Here is a 21,369-nt window from a genome sequence, read left to right on the forward strand (position 1 = left end):
TCTGTGTCGTTGTATGTGTCGAACTGCTTTGCTTTATCTTGGCCAGGTCACAATTGTAAATGAGAACTTGTTCTCAACTTGCCTACCTGGTTAAATAAAGGTGAAATAAATAAATAAAAAATAAACCTGCAGTATTAGACTTAAAACGAATCATCCAGCGATCATACACTGTTTACCAGGGGGCAGGGCTACCGACGTTAAGGCTAATCTGAAGATGGTGCTGGCTAAAGCTAAAACTGGCGAGTGTAGAGAGTATGGAGATATTGTTATCCACGTCGGCACCAACGATGTTAGGATGAAACAGTCAGAGATCACCAAGTGCAACAAAGCTTCAGCATGTAAATCAGCTAGAAAGATGTGTCGGCATCGAGTAATTGTCTCTGGCCCCCTCCCAGTTAGGGGGAGTGATGAGCTCTACAGCAGAGTCTCACAACTCAATCGCTGGTTGAAAACTGTTTTCTGCCCCTTCCAAAAGATAGAATTTGTAGATAATTGGCCCTCTTTCTGGGACTCACCCACAGACAGGACCAAGCCTGGCCTGCTGAGGAGTGACGGACTCCATCCTAGCTGGAGGGAGCTCTTATCTTATCTACCAACATAGACAGGGCTCTAACTCCTCTAGCGCCACAATGAAATAGGGTGCAGGCCAGGCAGCAGGCTGTTAGCCAGCCTGTCAGCTTAGTGGAGTCTGCCACTAGCACAGTCAGTGTAGTCAGCTCAGCTATCCCCATTGAGACCGTGTCTGTGCCTCGACCTGGGTTGGGCAAAACTAAACATGGCGGTGTTCGCCTTAGCAATCTCACTAGGATAAAGACCTCCTCCATTCCTGTCATTATTGAAAGAGATCGTGATACATCACATCTCAAAATAGGGCTACTTAATGTTAGATCCCTTACTTCAAAGGCAATTATAGTAAATTAACTAATCACCGATCATAATCTTGATGTGTTTGGCCTGACTGAAGCATGGCTTAAGCCTATGAATTTACTGTGTTAAATGAGGCCTCACCTCCTGGTTACACTAGTGACCATATCCCCCGTGCATCCCGCAACGGTGGATGTGTTGCTAACATTTACGATAGCAAATTTCAATTTACAAAAACAAAAATGACGTTTCGTCTTTTGAGCTTCTAGTCATGAAATCTATGCAGCCTACTCAATCACTTTTTATAGCTACTGTTTACAGGCCTCCTGGGCCATATACAGCGTTCCTCATTGAGTTCCCTGAATTCCTATCGGACCTTGTAGTCATAGCAGATAATATTCAAATTTTTGGTGATTTTAATATTCACATGGAAAAGTCCACAGACCCACTCCAAAAGGCTTTCGGAGCTATCATCGACTCCGGTGGGTTTTGTCCACATGTCTCTGGACCTACTCATTGTCACAGTCATACTCTGGACCTAGTTTTGTCCCATCGAATAAATGTTGTGGATCTTAATGTTTTTCCTCATAATCCTGGACTATCGGACCACCATTTTATTACGTTTGCAATTGCAACAAATAATCTGCTCAGACCCCAACCAAGGAGCATCAAAAGTTGTGCTATAAATTCTCAGACAACACAAAGATTCCTTGATGCCCTTCCAGACTCCCTCTGCCTACCCAAGGACGTCAGAGGACAAAAATCAGTTAACCACTTAACTGAGGAACTCAATTTAACCTTGCGCAATACCCTAGATGCACTTGCACCCCTAAAAAATTAAAACATTTCTCATAAGAAACTAGCTGACTGGTATACAGAAAATACCCGAGCTCTGAAGCAAGCTTCCAGAAAATTGGAACGGAAATGGCGCCACATCAAACTGGAAGCCTTCCGACTAGCTTGGAAAGACAGTACCGTGCAGTATCGAAGAGCCCTTACTGCTGCTCGATCATCCTATTTTTCCAACTTAATTGAGGAAAATAAGAACAATCCAAAATGTATTTTTTGATGCTGTCGCAAAGCTAACTAAAAAGCAGCATTCCCCAAGTGAGGATGGCTTTCACGTCAGCAGTAATAAATTAATGAACTTCTTTGAGGAAAATATCATGATTATTTGAAAGCAGATTACGGACTCCTCTTTAAATCTGCTGTCAGTTGTCCTGAGTCTGCACAACTCTGCCAGGACCTAGGATCAAGAGAGACACTCAAGTGTTTTAGTACTATATCTCTTGACACAATGATGAAAATAATCATGGCCTCTAAACCTTCAAGCTGCATACTGGACCCTATTCCAACTAAACTACTGAAAGAGCTGCTTCCTGTGCTTGGCCCTCCTATGTTGAACATAATAAATGGCTCTCTATCCACCGGATGTGTACCAAACTCACTAAAAGTGGCAGTAATAAAGCCTCTCTTGAAAAAGCCAAACCTTGACCCAGAAAATATAAAAAACTATCGGCCTATATCGAATCTTCCATTCCTCTCAAAAATGTTAGAAAAGGCTGTTGCGCAGCAACTCTCTGCCTTCCTGAAGACAAACAATGTATACGAAATGCTTCAGTCTGGTTTTAGACCCCATTATAGCACTGAGACTGCACTTGTGAAGTGAATGACCTTTTAATGCACTTGTGAAGTAAATGACCTTTTAATGGCATCAGACCGAGGCTCTGCATCTGTCCTCGTGCTCCTAGACCTTAGTGCTGCTTTTGATACAGATTGGAAACCCAAATTGGTCTACACGGACAAGTTCTGGCCTGGTTTAGATCTTATCTGTCGGAAAGATATCAGTTTGTCTCTGTGAATGGTTTGTCCTCTGACAAATCAACTGTACATTTCGGTGTTCCTCAAGGTTCCGTTTTGGGACCACTATTGTTTTCACTATATATTTTACCTCTTGGGAATGTCTTTCGAAAACATAATGTTAACTTTCACTGCTATGCGGGTGACACACAGCTGTACATTTCAATGAAACATGGTGAAGCCCCAGACATAAGGAAGTTTCTACTTTTAAACTCGGACAAAACAGAGATGCTTGGTCAAGGTCCCAAGAAACAAAGAGATCTTCTGTTGAATCTGACAATTAATCTTAATGGTTGTACAGTCGTCTCAAATAAAACTGTGAAGGACCTCGGCGTACTAGCTGCCACCGATCCCTTTTCCCCTTTTCGTTTGGTTTTGTCTAATTGTTTTCACCTGTTCCTTGTTGGGGTTTTTGGGTTGGTGTTATTTAAGTTAAATTATTTTACCTTTATTTAACTAGGCAAGTCAGTTAAGAACAAATTCTTATTTTCAATGACGGCCTAGGAACAGTGGGTTAACTGCCTGTTCAGGGGCAGAACGACAGATTTGTACCTTGTCAGCTTGGGGATTTGAACTTGCAACCTTCCGGTTACTAGCCCAAAGATCTAACCACTAGGCTACCCTGCCGCCCAAAATTAACCCGCTTGTGTTTGTGCGGGCTTGTTTCTGTTATGTAGAGGTGTTCATTATGATTGTGGGTTTTCCGCTGTCTGGTTAGATACCAGAGTGTATTTTAGGTGGAGTGTATTTACGCTTGTGTTCGGCGTGACCTATTTGTACATTTTTTGATTGGACATTAAAGCTTGTTTTTCCCGTTCCTTGGCTCTCTGCGTCTGACTCCGCACCCAGACACTCTTTGAGCGTTACAGAAGCCCGCACCTGATAAGTATGGAGGCAGCAGGAGCAGCGAACACCCCTCTCCCCACGATGGAGGAGCGAGTCCTTCATCACACGTCCATCCTCCATCGCATCGGATCAGCGATGGATCAAATGATGCAGAGGATGGACCGCTGGGAGAGGTTACCATCTCCTCCAGCGGGATCCGGTACCAGCGCTCAGCGTATTACGCCTCCGAGGGAGTACGATGAGTGGTGGCGGGGTGCCAGGGATCCCTGCTTCAACAAGAGCTCTACCTGGCCACCGTTCGGCCTGCTCCCTCGGCCAATGTCGTCTGGAACGGGCCCGGAGTTCACCCACCGTTTCCGGGCCGTGTTTGATCACCCTCCGGAGGGCCGAGCGGCGGGTGAGAGATTGTTCCATCTCAGGCAGAGGACGAGGAGCACGCAGGACTTCGCGCTGGAATTCCGGAGCCCTCATAGACCATTACAGGTGTAGCCTGAGAGAAGACATCCGCAGGAAGCTGGCTTGCCCGGACACTACGCTCAGCCTGGACGAGCTCATAGACATGTCGATCCGGCTAGACCATCTGCCGGCTGCTCGCGGACGTTATGAAAGGGTCCTGTGTGTTCCACCTCCTGGCCCTCCCGCTCCCATACCTATGGAGCTAGGGGGGGCTGCATCTAGGAGGCTCCTCCTGTACCAGCTGTGGCCGGAGAGGGCACATTTCCGGTCGGTGCTGGAGGAGTCCATCTGGGCGTCGAGAGGGCAGGCAGAACACTCCTCGGTCACCCCAGGTGAGTCAGCACAACACTCACCCAGAGCTTCCGGTTGGGCACGTTTTTATTAATTTGTTTCCTTAAGTTTTCTCCTTCTCTCCAGCATAAGGCGCTAGTCAATTCAGGCGCAGCTGGGAACTTTATAGATCGCGGACTCGCCCAGAGGTTGAGGATTCCGTTAGTAAAGGTAGACCCCCCCCCTTCTCCGTGCACTCCTTAGATAGTCGACCGTTAGGGTCAGGGCTGTTCAGGGAGGCCACTATTCCTCTGGAGATGATTACGCGGGGGGGATCATAAGGAGCGGATTAGTCTGTTCCTTATCGATTCACCTGTGTTTCTGGTGGTGCTGGGGGTTCCCTGGCTGGCTATTCACAATCCTAAGATTTCGTGGAGACAGGGAGCTCTCCAGGGGTGGTCTGATGAGTTTTCAGGCAGGTGTGTAGGAGTTTCCATCGGTGCGACAACGGTGGAGAGTCCAGACCAGGTTTCCACCGTGCGCATTCCCGCTGAGTATGCCGATTTGGCTTCAGTAAAAAGAATGCGACCCAATTACCACCCCATCGACAGGGGGATTGCGTGATAAACCTCCAGGTAAACGCTGTACTGCCCAAGAGTCACGTGTATCCTTTGTCCCAGGAGGAGACGTTGGCTATGGAGACATATGTCACGGAGGCTCTGGGACAGGGGTACATTCGGCCCTCCATGTCACCTGTGTCCTCGAGTTTCTTTTTTGTGAAGAAGGAGGGTGGTTTGCATACCTCTCATCGCTACGGCGGTGGAATCATTTCACAGGGCGCGGTTCTTTACAAAACTAGACCTCAGGAGCGCATATAATCTGGTGCGTATTCGGGAGGGAGATGAATGGAAAACCGCGTTTAGTACCACATCTGGCCATTATGAGTACCTCACCATGCCGTACGGGTTAAATAATGCTCCGGCCATCTTTCAATCCTTCGTCGACGAGATTCTCAGAGACCTGCATGGACAGGGTGAGGTGGTGTATATTGACGATATCTTGATCTACTCCGCCACATGCGCCGCGCATGTGTCTCTGATGCGCAAGGTTCTTGGGCGACTGCTGGAGCATGACCTGTATGTGAAGGCGGAGAAATGTTTTCCAAACCTGGGTTATCGCATTTCCACCTCAGGGGTGGTGATGGAGTGTGACCTCATCAAGGCCATGCGTAATTGGCCGACTCCGACCACGGTAAAAGAGGTGCAGCGGTTCTTAGGGTTTGCCAATTACTAACGGAGGTTTATCCGGAGTTTTGGCCAGGTAGCGGCTCCGATTACCTCACTGCTGAAGGGGGGGCCGGTGCGTTTGCAGTGGTCAGCAGAGGCGGACGGAGCTTTCCGTCGTCTGAAGGCGCTGTTCACCGACGCACCAGTGTTGGCGCATCCGGACCCCTCTTTGGCGTTCATAGTAGAGATGGACGCATCCGAGGCTGGGGTTGGAGCCAACTGTCCGCCCCTGTGCTTTTTTTTCCGAAGAAGCTTGAGCCGGCAAAGCAAAACTATGATGTGGGGGACAGGGAGTTGTTGGCTGTGTTTAAGGCCCTGACTTGAGGGGGCTAAGCACCCTTTCCTCATCTGGACTGACCACCGTAACCTGGAGTATATCCGAGCAACTAGGAGACTGAATCCTCGTCAGGCAAGGTGGGCCATGTATTTCACCAGATTTCGATTTACGATCTCGTATCGACCAGGTTCCCTCAACACTAAGGCCGACGCGCTGTCCCGCCTCTATGACACTGAGGACCGGTCCATCGATCCTACTCCCATCATTCCGGCGGGTAGGCTAGTAGCACCGGTAGTATGGGGAGGAACCTGTGCCTCCACAGTGCCCGGAGGGTCGTAGGTACGTGCCGCTCGCTGTCCGTGATCAATTGATTCGGTGGGCTCATAGTCTACCCTTGTCGGGTCACCCGGGTATGTGAGAGGTCTTAGGGGGAAGTACTGGTGGCCCACTTTAGTGAGGGACGTGCGATTCTATGTCTCCTCCTGTTCGGTGTGCGCCCAGAGTAAGGCTCCTAGGCACTTGCCACGAGGGAAGTTACAACCCCTCCCCGTTCCACAACGGCTGTGGTCCCGTCTATCGGTGGATTTTCACACGGATCTTCCCCCGTCTCAGGGAAACACGACGATCCTGGTCGTTATGGATCGATTCTCGAAGTCCTGCCGTCTTATCCCGTTGCCCGGTCTCCCTACGGCCCTACAGACTGCGGAGGCTCTGTTCACCAATGTCTTCCGGCACTATGGGGTGCCCGAGGACATCGTTTCTGATCGGGGTCCTCAGTTTACATCCCGGGTGTGGAGGGCATTTCTGGATTGTCTGGGGGTCTCGGTCAGCCTGACCTCGGGGTATCACCCGGAGAGTAATGGGCAGGTGGAGAGAGTGAACCAGGAGGTGGGTAGGTTTCTGCGGTCGTGTTGCCAGGACCGGCCAGGGGAGTGGGCGAGATACATCCCCTGGGCTGAAATGGCCCAGAACTCACTAAGCCACTCCTCTACCAACATGTCACCGTTTCAGTGTGTGTTGGGGTACCAGCCGGTTCTGGCACCATGGCATCAGAGCCAGACCAGTGTGTGGGGACATTCAAAGTCCTGCGGAGAATGAACGAGGTGTGTTGTTGATTATTACTTCCTTCGTATTAGCGTATTAACCCCTCGTTTAATGTGTCTCTCCTCAGGCTGGTGGTAGCTGGTCCCATGCAGGAAGGTGAGGTTCCGGAGGTCCCTCCACCCCCTCTGGACATCGAGGGGTCCTTGGCATACACGATACGGGCCATTCTGGACTCGAGACGCTGGGTGAGGGGCCTGCAGTACCTCGTGGACTGGGAGGGGTACGGGCCGGAGGAGAGGTGCTGGGTCCCGGTGGGGGATATATTGGATCCAGCTATGCTGAGGGAGTTCCATCGCTTCCATCCGGATCGCCCTGCACGTCATCCCCGAGGCCGGTGTCGGCGTGCGGGAGCCATGCGTCTGGGGGGTACTGTCACGAATATCACCGAAGGTGGCTCCCCTTCCCGTTTGGGTGGCGCTCGGCGGTCGTCGTCGCCGGTCTACTAGCTGCCACCGATCCCTTTTTTCCTTTTCGTTTGGTTTTGTCTAATTGTTTTCACCTGTTCCTTGTTGGGGTTTTGGGGTTGGTGTTATTTAAGTTTGATTAGCCCGCTTGTGTTTATGCGGGCTTGTTTATGTTATGTAGAGATGTTCATTATGTTTGTGGGTTTTCCGCTGTCCGGTTAGATACCAATGTGTATTTTAGGTGGAGTGTATTTACGCCTGTGTTCAGTGTCACCTACTGTATTTGTAAATTTTTGGGTTGGACATTAAAGCGTGTTTTTCCCATTCCTTGGCTCTCTGCGCCTGACACTCTTTGAACTTTACAAACATATCAAGACAGTTTCAAAGACAGCTTTTTTCCATCTACGTAACATTGCAAAAATCAGAAACTTTCTGTCCAAAACTGATGCATAAAAATTAATCCATGCTTTTGTTACTTCTAGGTTAGACTACTGCAAAGCTCTACTTTCCGGCTACCCGAATAAAGCACTAAATAAACTTCAGTTGGTGCTAAATAAGGCTGCTAGAATCCTGACTAGAACCCAAAAAATGTATCATATTACTCCAGTGCTAGCCTCCCTACACTGGCTTCCTGTCAAGGCAAGGGCTGATTTCAAGGTTTTACTGCTAACCTACAAAGCATTACATGGGCTTGCTCCTACCTATCTCTCTGATTTGGTCCTGCCGTACATACCTACACGTACAAGACGCAGGCCTCCTAATTGTCCCTAGAATTTCTAAGCAAACAGCCAGAGGCAGGGCTTTCTCCTATAGAGCTCCATTTTTATGGAATGGTCTGCCTACCCATGTGAGAGATGCAAACTCGGTCTCAACATTTAAGTCTTTACTGAAGACTCATCTCTTCAGTGGGTCATATGATTGAGTGTAGTCTGGCCCAGGAGTGTGAAGGTGAACGAAAAGGCTCTGGAGCAACAAACCACCCTTGCTGTCTCTGCCTGGCCGGTTCCCCTCTTTCCATTGGGATTCTCTGCCTCTAACCCTATTACAGGGGCTGAGCACCCCCACAACAGGGGCCATGGCGGAGATCTTTGTGGGCTATACTCGGCCTTGTCTCAGGATGGTAAGTTAGTGGTTGAAGATATCCCTCTAGTGGTGTGGGGGCTGTGCTTTGGCAAGGTGGGTGGGTTATATCCTTCCTGTTTGGCCCTGTCCGGGGGTATCATCGGATGGGGCCACAGTGTCTCCTGACCCCTCCTGTCTCAGTCTCCAGTATTTATGCTGCAGTAGTTTATGTGTCAGGGGGCTAGGGTCAGTTTGTTATATCTGGAGTACTTCTCCTGTCTTATCCAGTGTCCTGTGTGAATTTTTAAGTATGCTCTCTCTAATTCTCTCTTCCTCTCTTTCTTTCTCTCTCTCGGAGGACCTGAGCCCTAGGACCACGCCTCAGGGCTACCTGGCATGATAACTCCTTGTTGTCCCCAGTCCACCTGGCCGTGCTGCTGCTCCAGTTTCAACTGTCCTAGCCTGGTTCCTCTCTAGGTTTCTTCCTAGGTTTTGGCCTTTCTAGGGAGTTTTTCCTAGCCAACGTGCTTCAACACCTGCGTTGCTTGCTGTTTGGGGTTTTATGCTGGGTTTCTGTACAGCACTTTGAGATATCAGCTGGTGTACGAAGGGCTATATAAACACATTTGATTTGATTGGAGAAACCTTGCATCTTGAGTTGGATTGACATATTGACTAGCCAACCATTGATTGTAGCTTTTTTGGCCCTTCCCTCTCTGATGTAGTCGTAGTGTTATGATGTTTTCTACTAGCATAACAGGATGGAAAATAGTCTACTATACAGAGCTACATTGTTGCAGTATCGTGTTCAACGGAAGTGCAAAATTCAATAACAGACACCTCAAATGAGATTTTAACTATTTTATTTCAGTGCCCGGGGTGAAGTGGAGGAAGAAGTCAGGCGCAGGAAACAGAGAGTTCAGGGTAGCGATACTTTTAATTCACCACACCGGTGAAAACGACGCCAACCCAAACAAATGCTGCAAAACACGGGGAACTAAACAGTTCAGCAAAACACACATACACGGAACACCGTGACCTACAGTCGTGCACAATCGTACACTGAAAATAATCCCGCACACTCAGCAGGCGGGCCGGCTGGATAATAAAGCCCAACCAATTAACCTAACTAAACACAGGTATAACTAATAAACAGACAAGGGGGAAAAAAGGATCAGTGGCAGCTAGTAGGCCGGTGACGACGACCGCCGACCGCCGAGCGCCACCCGAACAGGAAGGGGAGCCACCTTCGGTAAGAGTCGTGACACCATGTCTGTTTTGAAACAATTGAGTAGGACATACAAACGCAAGTAAAATGAAACGGTTTGCCAGTTCTCTGCATTAAGGTTCTTGTTAAAGTTATTCATTTTGTAGTAATTCATCTGTATCTATCCATGAATGGATAGATCCTCTAACAAAGACTTAATTCTAATTCTATATATAAAATGCTCACCTGCAATGTAAGTTCACCAAGTGTGAAAGTGTAACTTTTTGGGGGTAGTGCAGCTTTGAGAAAATAAGTTCAACCACAAAGTTAATTGTTAATGTCAAATAGCATGTTAGTTAACAGCCAAAGAGGTGTGTGTATTAGAGGTGTGCTTTGATGTGGTTGTTTCTTGTGTGTGTCTTTGCAAGTGGGAAGCATTTGTACATCCAAAACAGTCACACAGTTATCAGCTGTGCTCGAATACTCATACTAACCGCACTAACTGTACTATTTGTGACGTGAATTGAGTATGTAGAATGCTTATTGGTCATAGTATGGATATAGTTAGTATGCCAAAAGTTCCCGGATGTCGTACTAAATTCCCAAAAATATGAAGTATTCACGCAGAGGACACTATTTCCGTACTTTAGGGCCTATAATGCAATTCTTCAGGAAATGGGCGTGGCTTCATGTCGTTTTCAGATTGGAAGAAAATGGCAGAAAATATGGAGCCGACGTACAACGAGAGCGGATACAAATTCATTACTTTAACAATTTATGACAAATGTTAAGAACATTTTCAGCAATGTAATTAAGTTGTGACTTAAGTGACAAATAAGTTACCTTACACATTATGTTGGCTGACAGTTTGTTAGCTACACTGTCCTTATGAACCACATAGAATATTATTACAGAAGTACGTACCTGTATGTTAGCTAGCTACCTAACATTAGGTGGCTACTTATACATTAAACTTGCCAGTATATTAACTATAGGCTATCTAACAAACTATCCAAAGGTTATTGACTTGATTATTCCCGTCATTCTTAGCTTAGCTAAATGGTATAGTTGTGCATTCAAAATGGACATTCGAGTGCTTTTGTAAATTTGCTCTGGGTATCTACTCAGATTTCAGAGCACTCCCGTCTGAGCTTACCAGAGTGCAGAATAATGAATTTACGAGCACTCAACACCGTTGATTATGGCCGGTGTCAGAAAACATCAGCAAAAAAGCATCATTAAATTTTTTCCAGCAGCACAGTTCCAGTCACCAACCCTCTGGATAACATGAAAACTGCCTAACCAGCTCTGCTAGGGTGAGTAAAATGGTCAGAGTGGTCTCATGTGTGTCTGGGAGTAGCTAGCAAGCTAGCCAATGTCAGAATGCTCAGTGTGTGCACGTACAATCTGACAATGCTCTGAATTTACGAGCACACTCTGGCACTCCAGATTGAATTTAAAAAGACACATGAAGTCGTAAAATGAAGTTGTAAAATGTCCAACTAGTACTTTGCTTGCTCACTAGCAAGCAAGAGATTGCATAGCAACAGCATCAACTTCTGGTAGACAGCTGTAAGAATACCGTTAGTTTACAGTATACTAAAATGAACTAATAGTATATAGTATGTCGTATACAATTGAAGTCGGAAGTTTACATACACTTACATTGGAATCATTAAAACTAGTTTTTCAACCACTCCACAAATTTCTTGTTAACAAACTATAGTTTTGGCAAGTCGGTTAGGACATCTACTTTGTGCATGACAAGTCATTTTTCCCAACAATTGTTTACAGACAGACTATTTCACTTATAATTCACGGTATCACAATTCGAGTGGGTCAGAAGTTTACATACACTAAGTTGACTGTGCCTTTAAACAGCTTGGAAAATTCCAGAAAATGACGTCATGGCTTTAGAAGCTTCTGATTGGCTAATTGACATCATTTGAGTCAATTGGAGGTGTACCTGTGGATGTATTTCAAGGCCTACCTTCAAACTCAGTGCTTCTTTGCTTGACATCATGGGAAAATCAAAAGAAATCAGCCAAGACCTCAGAAAAAGAATTGTGGACCCCCACAAGTCTGGTTCATCCTTGGGAGCAATTTCCAAACGCCTGAGGGTACCACGTTCATCTGTACAAACAATAGTACGCAAGTATAAACACCATGGGACCATGGCACCACACAGCCGTCATACTAAGTGCAAATCAATCCCAGAACAACAGCAAAGGACCTTGTGAAAATGCTGGAGGAAACATGTACAAAAACATCTATATCCACAGTAAAATGAGTCCTATATCGACATAACCTGAAAGGGCGCTCAGCAAGGAAGAAGCCACTGCTCCAAAACCGCCATAAAAAAATCCAGTATAAAGTATAAAGTATAAACACCATGGGACTACGCAGCCGTCATACCGCTCAGGAAGGAGACACGTTCTGTCTCCTAGAGATGAACGTACTTTGGTGCGAAAAGTGTAAATCAATCGAAGAACACCATCCCAACCGTGAAGCATCATGTTGTGGGGGTGCTTATCTGCAGGAGGGACTGGTGTACTTCACAAAATAGATGGCATCATGAGGCGGGAAAATTATGTGCATATATTGAAACAACATCTCAAGACATCAGTCAGGAAGTTAAAGCTTGGTCGCAAATGGGTCTTCCAAATGGACAATGACCCCAAGCATACTTCCAAAGTTGTGGAAATGGCTTAAGGACAACAAAGTCAAGGTATTGGACTGGCCATAAATGACCTCAATCCTATAGAACATTTGTGGGCGGAACTGAAAAAGCTTATGCGAGCAAGGAGGCCTACAAATCTGACTCAGTTACACAAGCTCTGTCAGGAGGAATGTGCCAAAATTCACCCAAATTATTGTGGGAAGCTTGTAGAAGGCTACCCAAAACATTTGACCCAAGTTAAACAATTTAAAGGCATTGCTACCAAATACGAATTGAGTGTATGTAAACTTCTGACCCACTAGGAATGTGAAATGAGGAATAAAAGCTGAAATAAATCATTCTCTCTTCTATTATTCTGGCATTTCACATTCTTAAAATAAAGTGGTGATCCTAACTGACCTAAGACAGGGAATTGTTACGAGGATTAAATGTCAGGAATTGTGAAAAACTGAGTTTAAATGTATTTAGCTGAGGTGTATGTAAACTTCCAACGTCAACTATATGTAGTATACAGTATGTTAGTATGGGTATTCAAACACAGTTTTAGTCACAGATTGACATTAATCGTCTGAGTCTTGTCTCAGAGGCAGAACTGAGCACTTTCCACTTAGCTGCAAAGCTGCAAAGTCAAAATTGTCTATATTGTGATATGTCACTAAAACAAACATTTGCTTTTTGGTTTTAATTTAAGGTTAGAGTTAGGCATTAGCAGTGGCGATTTTCGCATGTAAATCTTGGTGGGGCAAACAAAAATGTGGGCTGTATGCCAGCAAAGCAACTACAAAACACAACACTTAACAATACATTCATTGCAGTATAACGGTGACAAACGGTGCCCACCAACTGTTCGGGCCTACATTACATAAAGCTTTCCCAACACCTTACCACTGCTACACCTTGCTATCATCGGAGCCTTGTCAGGCAGCGAAACAGTTCATTCAGCCTCATTTACTGCCTTTGAAAAAAAACATAGCTGATATGGCTGACTTGCTTAAACAAATGTGGTTTCTACTGACAATTGAGATGTACAAACTATCGCATAAGGGGACAATCGTAGGCTGAAATTAAGGGGGGAAAATAGACCAAATTATTTGGGTGAGGCACATGGGCTACAGCTTACTACACAACATACACTTAGTATTACTTTCTTAGCTACAGTATAAATATCTCCCTGGCATATCACATCATTTATGCAGCAGCATAAAATACATTTTTGGACACACCTTGTTGTGCTATGCTCATTTGAACAGGAAGGTGGCGCGGCGGTCCTTCGTGGGCAAATTTTGTCATCAAACTTTCTCTTCAAATTCTGTCATTCTCTGGATTTATGGTGCTTTCAAGACAAATGCGAATTCTGAGAAAAACCAAGTCGAATCATGATGACGTCACTGATCTTCAGGTCGTAGCTCTAGAAAGAGGCCTGAGTTCCAGATTTACATTTCCAAGTTGGATGACCATTCAAAACGTAATTTTCCAGTCTGAGATTTGTTTAAGAGTTCCCAGTTGTCATGAACTCACTGAAGTCATATTTCGCAGTTCCAAGTTAACAGTTGTTTTGAGCGCGGCACAAATCATGCTTCATTGACAGCATGGCCAATGTTGAATGTTTATAATTTTAAGCTTGGAAAAGAGACCCTTAATTCCAGACTTGGGACTACACAGCCTCTCAACTGAATAGCAGACTAGTGATTGCTTTGCAATGCTTGCCGTTAGACACTGATTCCTTCCAAACCACTCATTGTTGAATTTGCTATTTCCAAACCTGTTGTGTAATGTTTATGTCTAATGGCCGATGAGCACCGATACATTTTATCTATAATTTCGCTTCATTATTTATCTTCATATGACAAGGATTAAAAAGGATTTGACAGTTGATTGTTGACTTGATACATGATGATGACACGATCAGTCCAATCAAAGCTACTGTAGATATAACGTGATTTGACTTAATTTTATCTGTGGCCAATGATCTTGAGCCTTCTTGGATGGGCACTTCTAATGTTACTATATGGCAGCACCCAAGGAGCTTGAATTTTAGAGTTTTACCCTTAGACTTGGTGGTGATATAGTGTCCCCATGAGTGACAGAACACTGAGCCAATCAATGTGCAAATTGAGAGCATTACCATCACCTGCGCTGCCCAACCACCACAGAAAGCACTGAGCTAAGCTGAAATACCTGCATTTTGGAGCTGCCTTACTCAAGAAAGCAAAAAAGACCATCTTTGTATGCGGCTTTATTAAATGAATATTTTTTAAACATTGTTTGTAAACTAATGTTTGTATTAATGCCGAAATAACATGCAAAGAAAATGTTTAGCTCTGTCCCACCTGCCCTAAATGACGGGTTGCCACTGGGCATTAGGGTTAGCAATGTGGTTAAGGTTAGGTTTAAAATCAGATTTGGACTTTGTGGATAATCCATCTAGTGAACACTCTGCAGAGCTGCCTCCAGATAAAAATGCATGATTAAAACGCTAACCTGCTTTATAGTCACTCACTTCTCAGCTCTGCTAGGGTGACTAAAATGTTGAGAGTGAGCTCTCATTTGTGTCACTGCGACTTCTCATTCATCTTCCAAATGTTATAACAGGAATGGCCAATCCTCCTCCTGGTGAGACACTGGGTAACCTAACATATACTGTAGGCTTTATGAACAACAATATGCAAAGCTACTCTGTCAAGTGTGCTTTATTCTTAGTACTCTCAGAAAATAAATGTTCTTAACCAGGCCTCTTCCTCTGTGTATTTCTCAAAATTAAATTGATCATCACGACTGCTTTTGAAAGAAATTCATTGTTTCATTGATGCAAAAACAACAATATGCATGTAACAAGAAAATATGGTTGAATGTAGGCTACACATTTGGAGTGTTATAAATTGACTAGCCAACCACTGATAGTAGCTTTGCTGGCCTTTCCCTCTGTGATGTGGCAGTGTTATCATTCTTTCTATTAGGCTAAGAAGATGAAAACTAGCTTCTATACAGCGCTACATTTTGCAGTATCGCGGTCAACGTTTGTTAATGAACAGACACCTCAAACTAGTTTAACTATTTGATTCCAGTGCCAGGGTACCTATGTTTGTTTTACAACAATGTTTGTTTTGCAACAAGAGTATCACATAAAAGTGAAATAAAAAGTTTGACAGTTGTCTGCGTTGAGTTTCTTGTTAAGGTTACATATTTAGTAGTTATTCAGTCATCCCTTGGGAATTTAGCCTCGAATGGATTGATCCTCCAACGAAGACTTCATTCTTTATGTATGCCTACCATATCCACATTTGGTCTGGCCCTGCTCTAACACAGCTGATTCTACTAATTAGCTGCTGATCTTGACTTTGATTAGCTGAATCAGGTGTGGTAGTGCAGGTCTGGTTCAAAAGACTACCTAGGCTACCCAGTAGCCCGACAGGAGGATAGTTTAATTGGCTGATGATAAAATAATATATTACAACTTTCAAAGGTTAACAACAATAAAATCAATACATTCTGATGATCATCTTAACAGGAGTGTAAAACAATGTTATGCCCTTATTCCTACATTGTGAATACAGTACAACTCATCAACCATCACAACTCTTGAGGTGCTGACCTGTTGCACCCTCTACAACCAGTGATTATTAGTTATTTGACCCAAATCAAATCAATTGTGTTTGTCACATACACATGGTTAGCAGATGTTAATGTAAGTATTGCGAAATGCTTGTTCCGACAATGCAGTAATAACCAACGAGTAATCTAACCTAACAATTCCAAAACTACTACCTTATACACACACAAGTGTAAAGGGATAAAGAATATGTACATAAAGATATATGAATGAGTGATGGTACAGAGCGGCATAGGCAAGATGCAGTAGATGGTATCGAGTACAGTATATACATATGAGATGAGTAATGTAAGGTATGTAAACAAAGTGGCATAGTTAAAGTGGCTAGTGATACATGTATTACATAAAGATGCAGTAGATGATATAGAGTACAGTATATACATATGAGATGAGTAATGTAGGGTATGTAAACATTATATTAAGAAGCATGACCCTGCTGGTCATCTATGAATGTTTGAACAGCTTGGCCATGTACTGTTATAATCTTCACCCGGCACAGCCAGAAGAGGACTGGCCACCCCTCATAGCCTGGCTCCTCTCTAGGTTTCTTCCTAGGTTCTTGTCTTTCTAGGGAGTTTTTCCTAGCCACCATGCTTCTACATCTGCATTGCTTGCTGTTTGGAGTTTTAGGCTGGGTTTCTGTATAGCACTTTGTGACATCGGTTGATGTAAAAAGTGCTTTATAAATACATTTGATTGATTGAACTACTCAGAGGCCTGGGAAGAGGTAGAAGTGCTTTGTTAGAGTTGCACTGTCCTTGGTAGGTATCTGTCTGGGGAAATCTTCAAAGCGACCCATGACCTGTATGTTGCTTTTATACCATGTTTTTATTCTCACTCAAAAAACTCCTGTGGATTATTTTTCAAATTGTCATGTTTAATTTCTAATTTCTGAGAGAGTAATGGTTAATGTGATTGGATGTTAATTATTTGACTAGGCTACCTGTATTTGACATTGTGTTATTATACCCCAGCCGGACGATGCTGGGCCAATTGTGCACCGCCCAATGGTACTCACAATCACGTCCGGTTGTGATACAGCCTGGAATCGAACCAGGGTCTGTAGTGACACCTCTAGCACTGGGATGCAGTGCCTTAGACCACTGCGCCACTTGGAAGCCCTGCTTGATGTTGTATTAATGTGTCATTAAATAAATGGAGCCAGCACACATGAGCTCCACCAGGTACCTGCAATTATGAAGTTAATTATGAAAGATACTGCAACATTCATGAAGGAGTTATACAATTATTACGTAATGGCAGGGCCCTTCACAGAGAGGGGGAGTGACAGTTCCTTAATTGTTTGGCTGTATAATATGGCTACATTAAGGATCTGGCAGTCTCTCCGGTTTTCTTCAATTTAATATAAAACGTGTTTGTCATAGAATGATGCCAGGACTAGTGGATGTGGATAGATTGAGCTTTGTGCTTCATTTGACAGTGCATATCTTTCTGCCAAGAAGTGACAGGACTTTAAGCAAATTAAATAGCCTGTCTATGTAATGTAATACAACACCAGTCATTCATTGAGACAAATTCAGAAGCGAATAAACATTGCTAAAACAATAAAAATATGCAGTCCTCAAAATGACCTTTAGCAGATTATTATGCACTATTACTAAGGACATCCATCTCTGCAACACTCCACCAATCAGGCCTTTATGGTAGAGTGGCCAGACGGAAACCTAAAGACTTTCAGACCATGAGAAACAAGATTCTCTGGTCTGAATAAAACAAGATTGAATTCTTTGGCCTGAATGCCAAGCATCACATTTGGAGGAAACCTGGCTCTATGGTGGCAGCATCATGCTGTGGGGATGTTTTTCAGCAGCAGGGACTGGGAGACTAGTCAGGATCAAGGAAAGATGAACAGAGCAAAGTAGAGAGATCCTTGATGAAAACCTGCTCCAGAGCGCTCAGACCCCAGACTGGGCCCAAGGTTGACCTTCTAACATGACAATAACCCTAAGCACACAGCCAAGACAACGCAATAGTGGCTTCGGGACAAGTCTCTGAATGTCCTTGAGCGGCCACCCCAGATCCCGGACTTGAACCTGATCGAACATCTCCAGTGAGACCTGAAAATCGCTGTGCAGCAAACGCTCTCAATCCAACCTGACAGAGCTGGAGAGGATCTGCAGAGAAGAATGCGAGAAACCCCCCAAATGCACTACACAACAACTCTGGGGACAGGGAGACTGCTAAGATTAGGATAGGTCAGAGACAAGGAGGGATAGAGAGTGTTAGGATAGGAACAGCTTGGGTTAGAAACTGTTTGGTAAAGGGTTAGGACCTGTTACGAATAGAGTAAGATCAAGCCCCACTTCACCAATTGTGTACTTTCACTACACAATGAAGCACAAATAAACATTCAATTAATTATTTCAAATAAACACAACAGCATGCAAGTGAGAATAACCGTAGCAGGTTAGGAGAATTACATTAAGGAAAGGATTAGCTAGTGCTACAGTTAGCCCCCTACTTGACGAGATGAAGCTGTACTCCATCTAGCCACAATTATACAAACCATCAGTACCATACACCGGCAAAAGCCGATGGCGAAGTCAGTTTAAAAGCGACATCAAGCACGTGGAGTAATGATGTAGGGTCGGGCAGTGCAGAATCCTGTTCAATTTGAGAAGGGCAAACATTCCTCTGCCCAGTCATGTCATGGGCCATAGCCCGGTAATTGACTACCTCAGTGGCACTGAGGTGTTTCTATGGGCGTGGTCACGTCGAGTTTCAGGTGTCACTATTTCTATGGTTTCGGCCTGTCCAGGCATGGCCCCAGGTGGATATCTGTGACAGGTTTGTACTGAAGGACAATTTTGCTGTCCCAACGGTGCTCAGTTCAGGGAAAGTGCGTTTATATTTTTGTTCAGTGTAAAATGTAATGTTTGGGCCCCATGTTTCATAAGCTGCAATAAAAGACCTGAGAAATGTTTCAGAAGCTTGTCTCTCAAATTGTGAACAAAAATGTATTGTTTACATCCCTGTTAGTAAGCATTTCTCCTTTGCCAAAATAATCCATCTAGCTGACCGGTGTGGCATATCAAGAAGCTGATTAAATAGCATAATTACACATGTGCACCTCATGCCGGGGACAAAACAGGGCCTCCATAATGTGCAGGTGTCGCAACACAATGCCAAAATGTCTCAATTTGAGGGAGCGCACAATTGGCATGCCGACTGCAGGAATGTCCACCAGAGCTATTTCCAGAGAATGCGATGTTCATTTCTCTACCTTAAAACCGGTTTCAGAAAATGTGGCAGTATGAACAACTGGCCTTACCACATGATTACCATCATCAAGTTTAGCTGCTGTCAACGTTGTGAACAGAGCCCCATGGTGGCGGCAGGCATACGTACGGGCAAGCTTACGTACGGGAAGGCTTAAGCGACGGACAACAAATACAATTGTATTTTATCGATGGCAATTTGGATGCACAGAAATACCGTGACAAGATCCCGAGGCCCATTTATTAAAGGTGTTTGCCCAACAGATGCATACATATTCCCAGTCATGTGAAAATCATAGATAAGGACCTAATAAATGTATTTAAATTAACATGATCATATGAACTGGAATTCTAAAATCTTAAATTGTTGCATTCATTTTTGGTTCAGTATAAAATATGCTACTAGTAACAAGTAAATACCCCAAACACGGGTGGGGAAAGGACAGTATAGTCTTTGATATCGGGGTTCATTGCCAGAAGAGGGTTCTGTTGTTCTATAACACATCAGGTAATGATTTTCCATGACATCGACAAGACGTTTTAGAACATGACCATGGGCTAAAACAAGCCAGGTTTATTAAACAATTGCGTTCTCGGTTCTTTGTTGGTACTGACAAAGTTCTGTTTTTATAAAGGTATATTATTCTCCAAAAACAAAAACTGTATTAAGTAGTTACTGAGGTGGCATTTCCTTACCTGGCTACCTACCCAGACTCCTTGCTACTTACCATTCACAACTGTAAAAGTGCCATAAACAAAACAATTATTAAATTAATTCATTAGCATGGTTGGAACAGGAAGTTCCAACTTCCTGAACTATTAGAGGCAGAGGAGACCATTCACACGGTCCCAGAACCCACGGGACCGAGTGTCTTTAATTTATAAAGTAAGATAGAGCCCTGCCCATGTCTCTTTGCTTAATAAAGGGTTATCTTTTGTGCCTTACAAACCAGCGCAACGATTTTGACGTTAAGGTAAACATGTTTAAGTTTTTTTTTTTAAACATCCGTTTAAGGGAATACTTTAGCTCCCCTAATTCTGACACTTCTATTGAACCAGTAGGTTGCTCTCCTGCACATACTCCGACTCCTTTAATAAGCAAGTTCATTTATACCTCCAGCCAATCGCAATCACTATCAAGACATATTGCAGACTTGTGGAAAATGATGTTGGACATCTCCTTAAGAATAAACAGGGATACAAATTTTCCATAATTTACCTAAGAATGAAAAACAAGCTTTGCTTGATCTACAATTCGATACGTCAGACCTTATTCGTCCCGCTGATAAGGGTGGGTCGGTTGTACTCATGGATAGGACAGTTTATGTACATGAGTGTCATAGACAGCTGCTTGACAACACCTTTTAGAAGAAACTCAGAAGTGAACCCACTTCCCAATTTCAGAATACTATCTTTACTGTCCTAGATGGGTATTTAAGTTCTGTTCAGATAACCAAAAAAGAACATGCTTTTTTTTGGCTATTCAACACCCTAAAATTGCCACTTTCTATACTTTGACGAAACTACACAAGAATGTTACACAACCTCCAGGGCGCCCTATTGTAGCGGGCATTGATGCAGTAACGGCCCCTCTATCTACTTTTGTTGACTTTTTTATTAGACCACTTGCAGAACAGCTCCCCTCCTTTGTAAAGGACACCAGCAGTATGATCACTGTCATTGACGCTCCTGATCCTCTCCCTGAGAATACCTTGTTAGTTACTTTTGACGTTGTCATTATACATATATTCCACACGAGGGAGGTATTGAAGCTATGGAACATTTTCTTCTGCAACGTGACCCTAATGAACTACCTTCCAGTGCATGCATTGTAACATTGGCTGAAATAGTACTCACGCATAACTATTTCATGTTTCTAAATGATTTCTTTATTCAGACGAAAGGTACTGCTATGGGATCCCCCATGGCTCCTAACTATGCTAATTTGTATGTAGTTTACATGGAGAAACAGCCTATTTTCAATCCTCTCAAAAATGTTTTCTTGCCTCACATCATTATTTGGAAACGGTACATTGATGATATTTTTGTTCTATGGAGGGGTGATGTAAAACAGCTCCAGGCGTTCCATGCTTTTCTTAACTCCTGTTCTGAGCATCTGAGATTTACTATGCAATCTGATACACATCAAATAAGTTTTCTTGATCTTCTGTGAAGACAATGTTCTATACACTGACCTTTACAGG

This window comes from Oncorhynchus kisutch, linkage group LG15, assembly GCF_002021735.2.
Source record: "Oncorhynchus kisutch isolate 150728-3 linkage group LG15, Okis_V2, whole genome shotgun sequence".
In the NCBI taxonomy this organism is placed as follows: domain Eukaryota; kingdom Metazoa; phylum Chordata; class Actinopteri; order Salmoniformes; family Salmonidae; genus Oncorhynchus; species Oncorhynchus kisutch.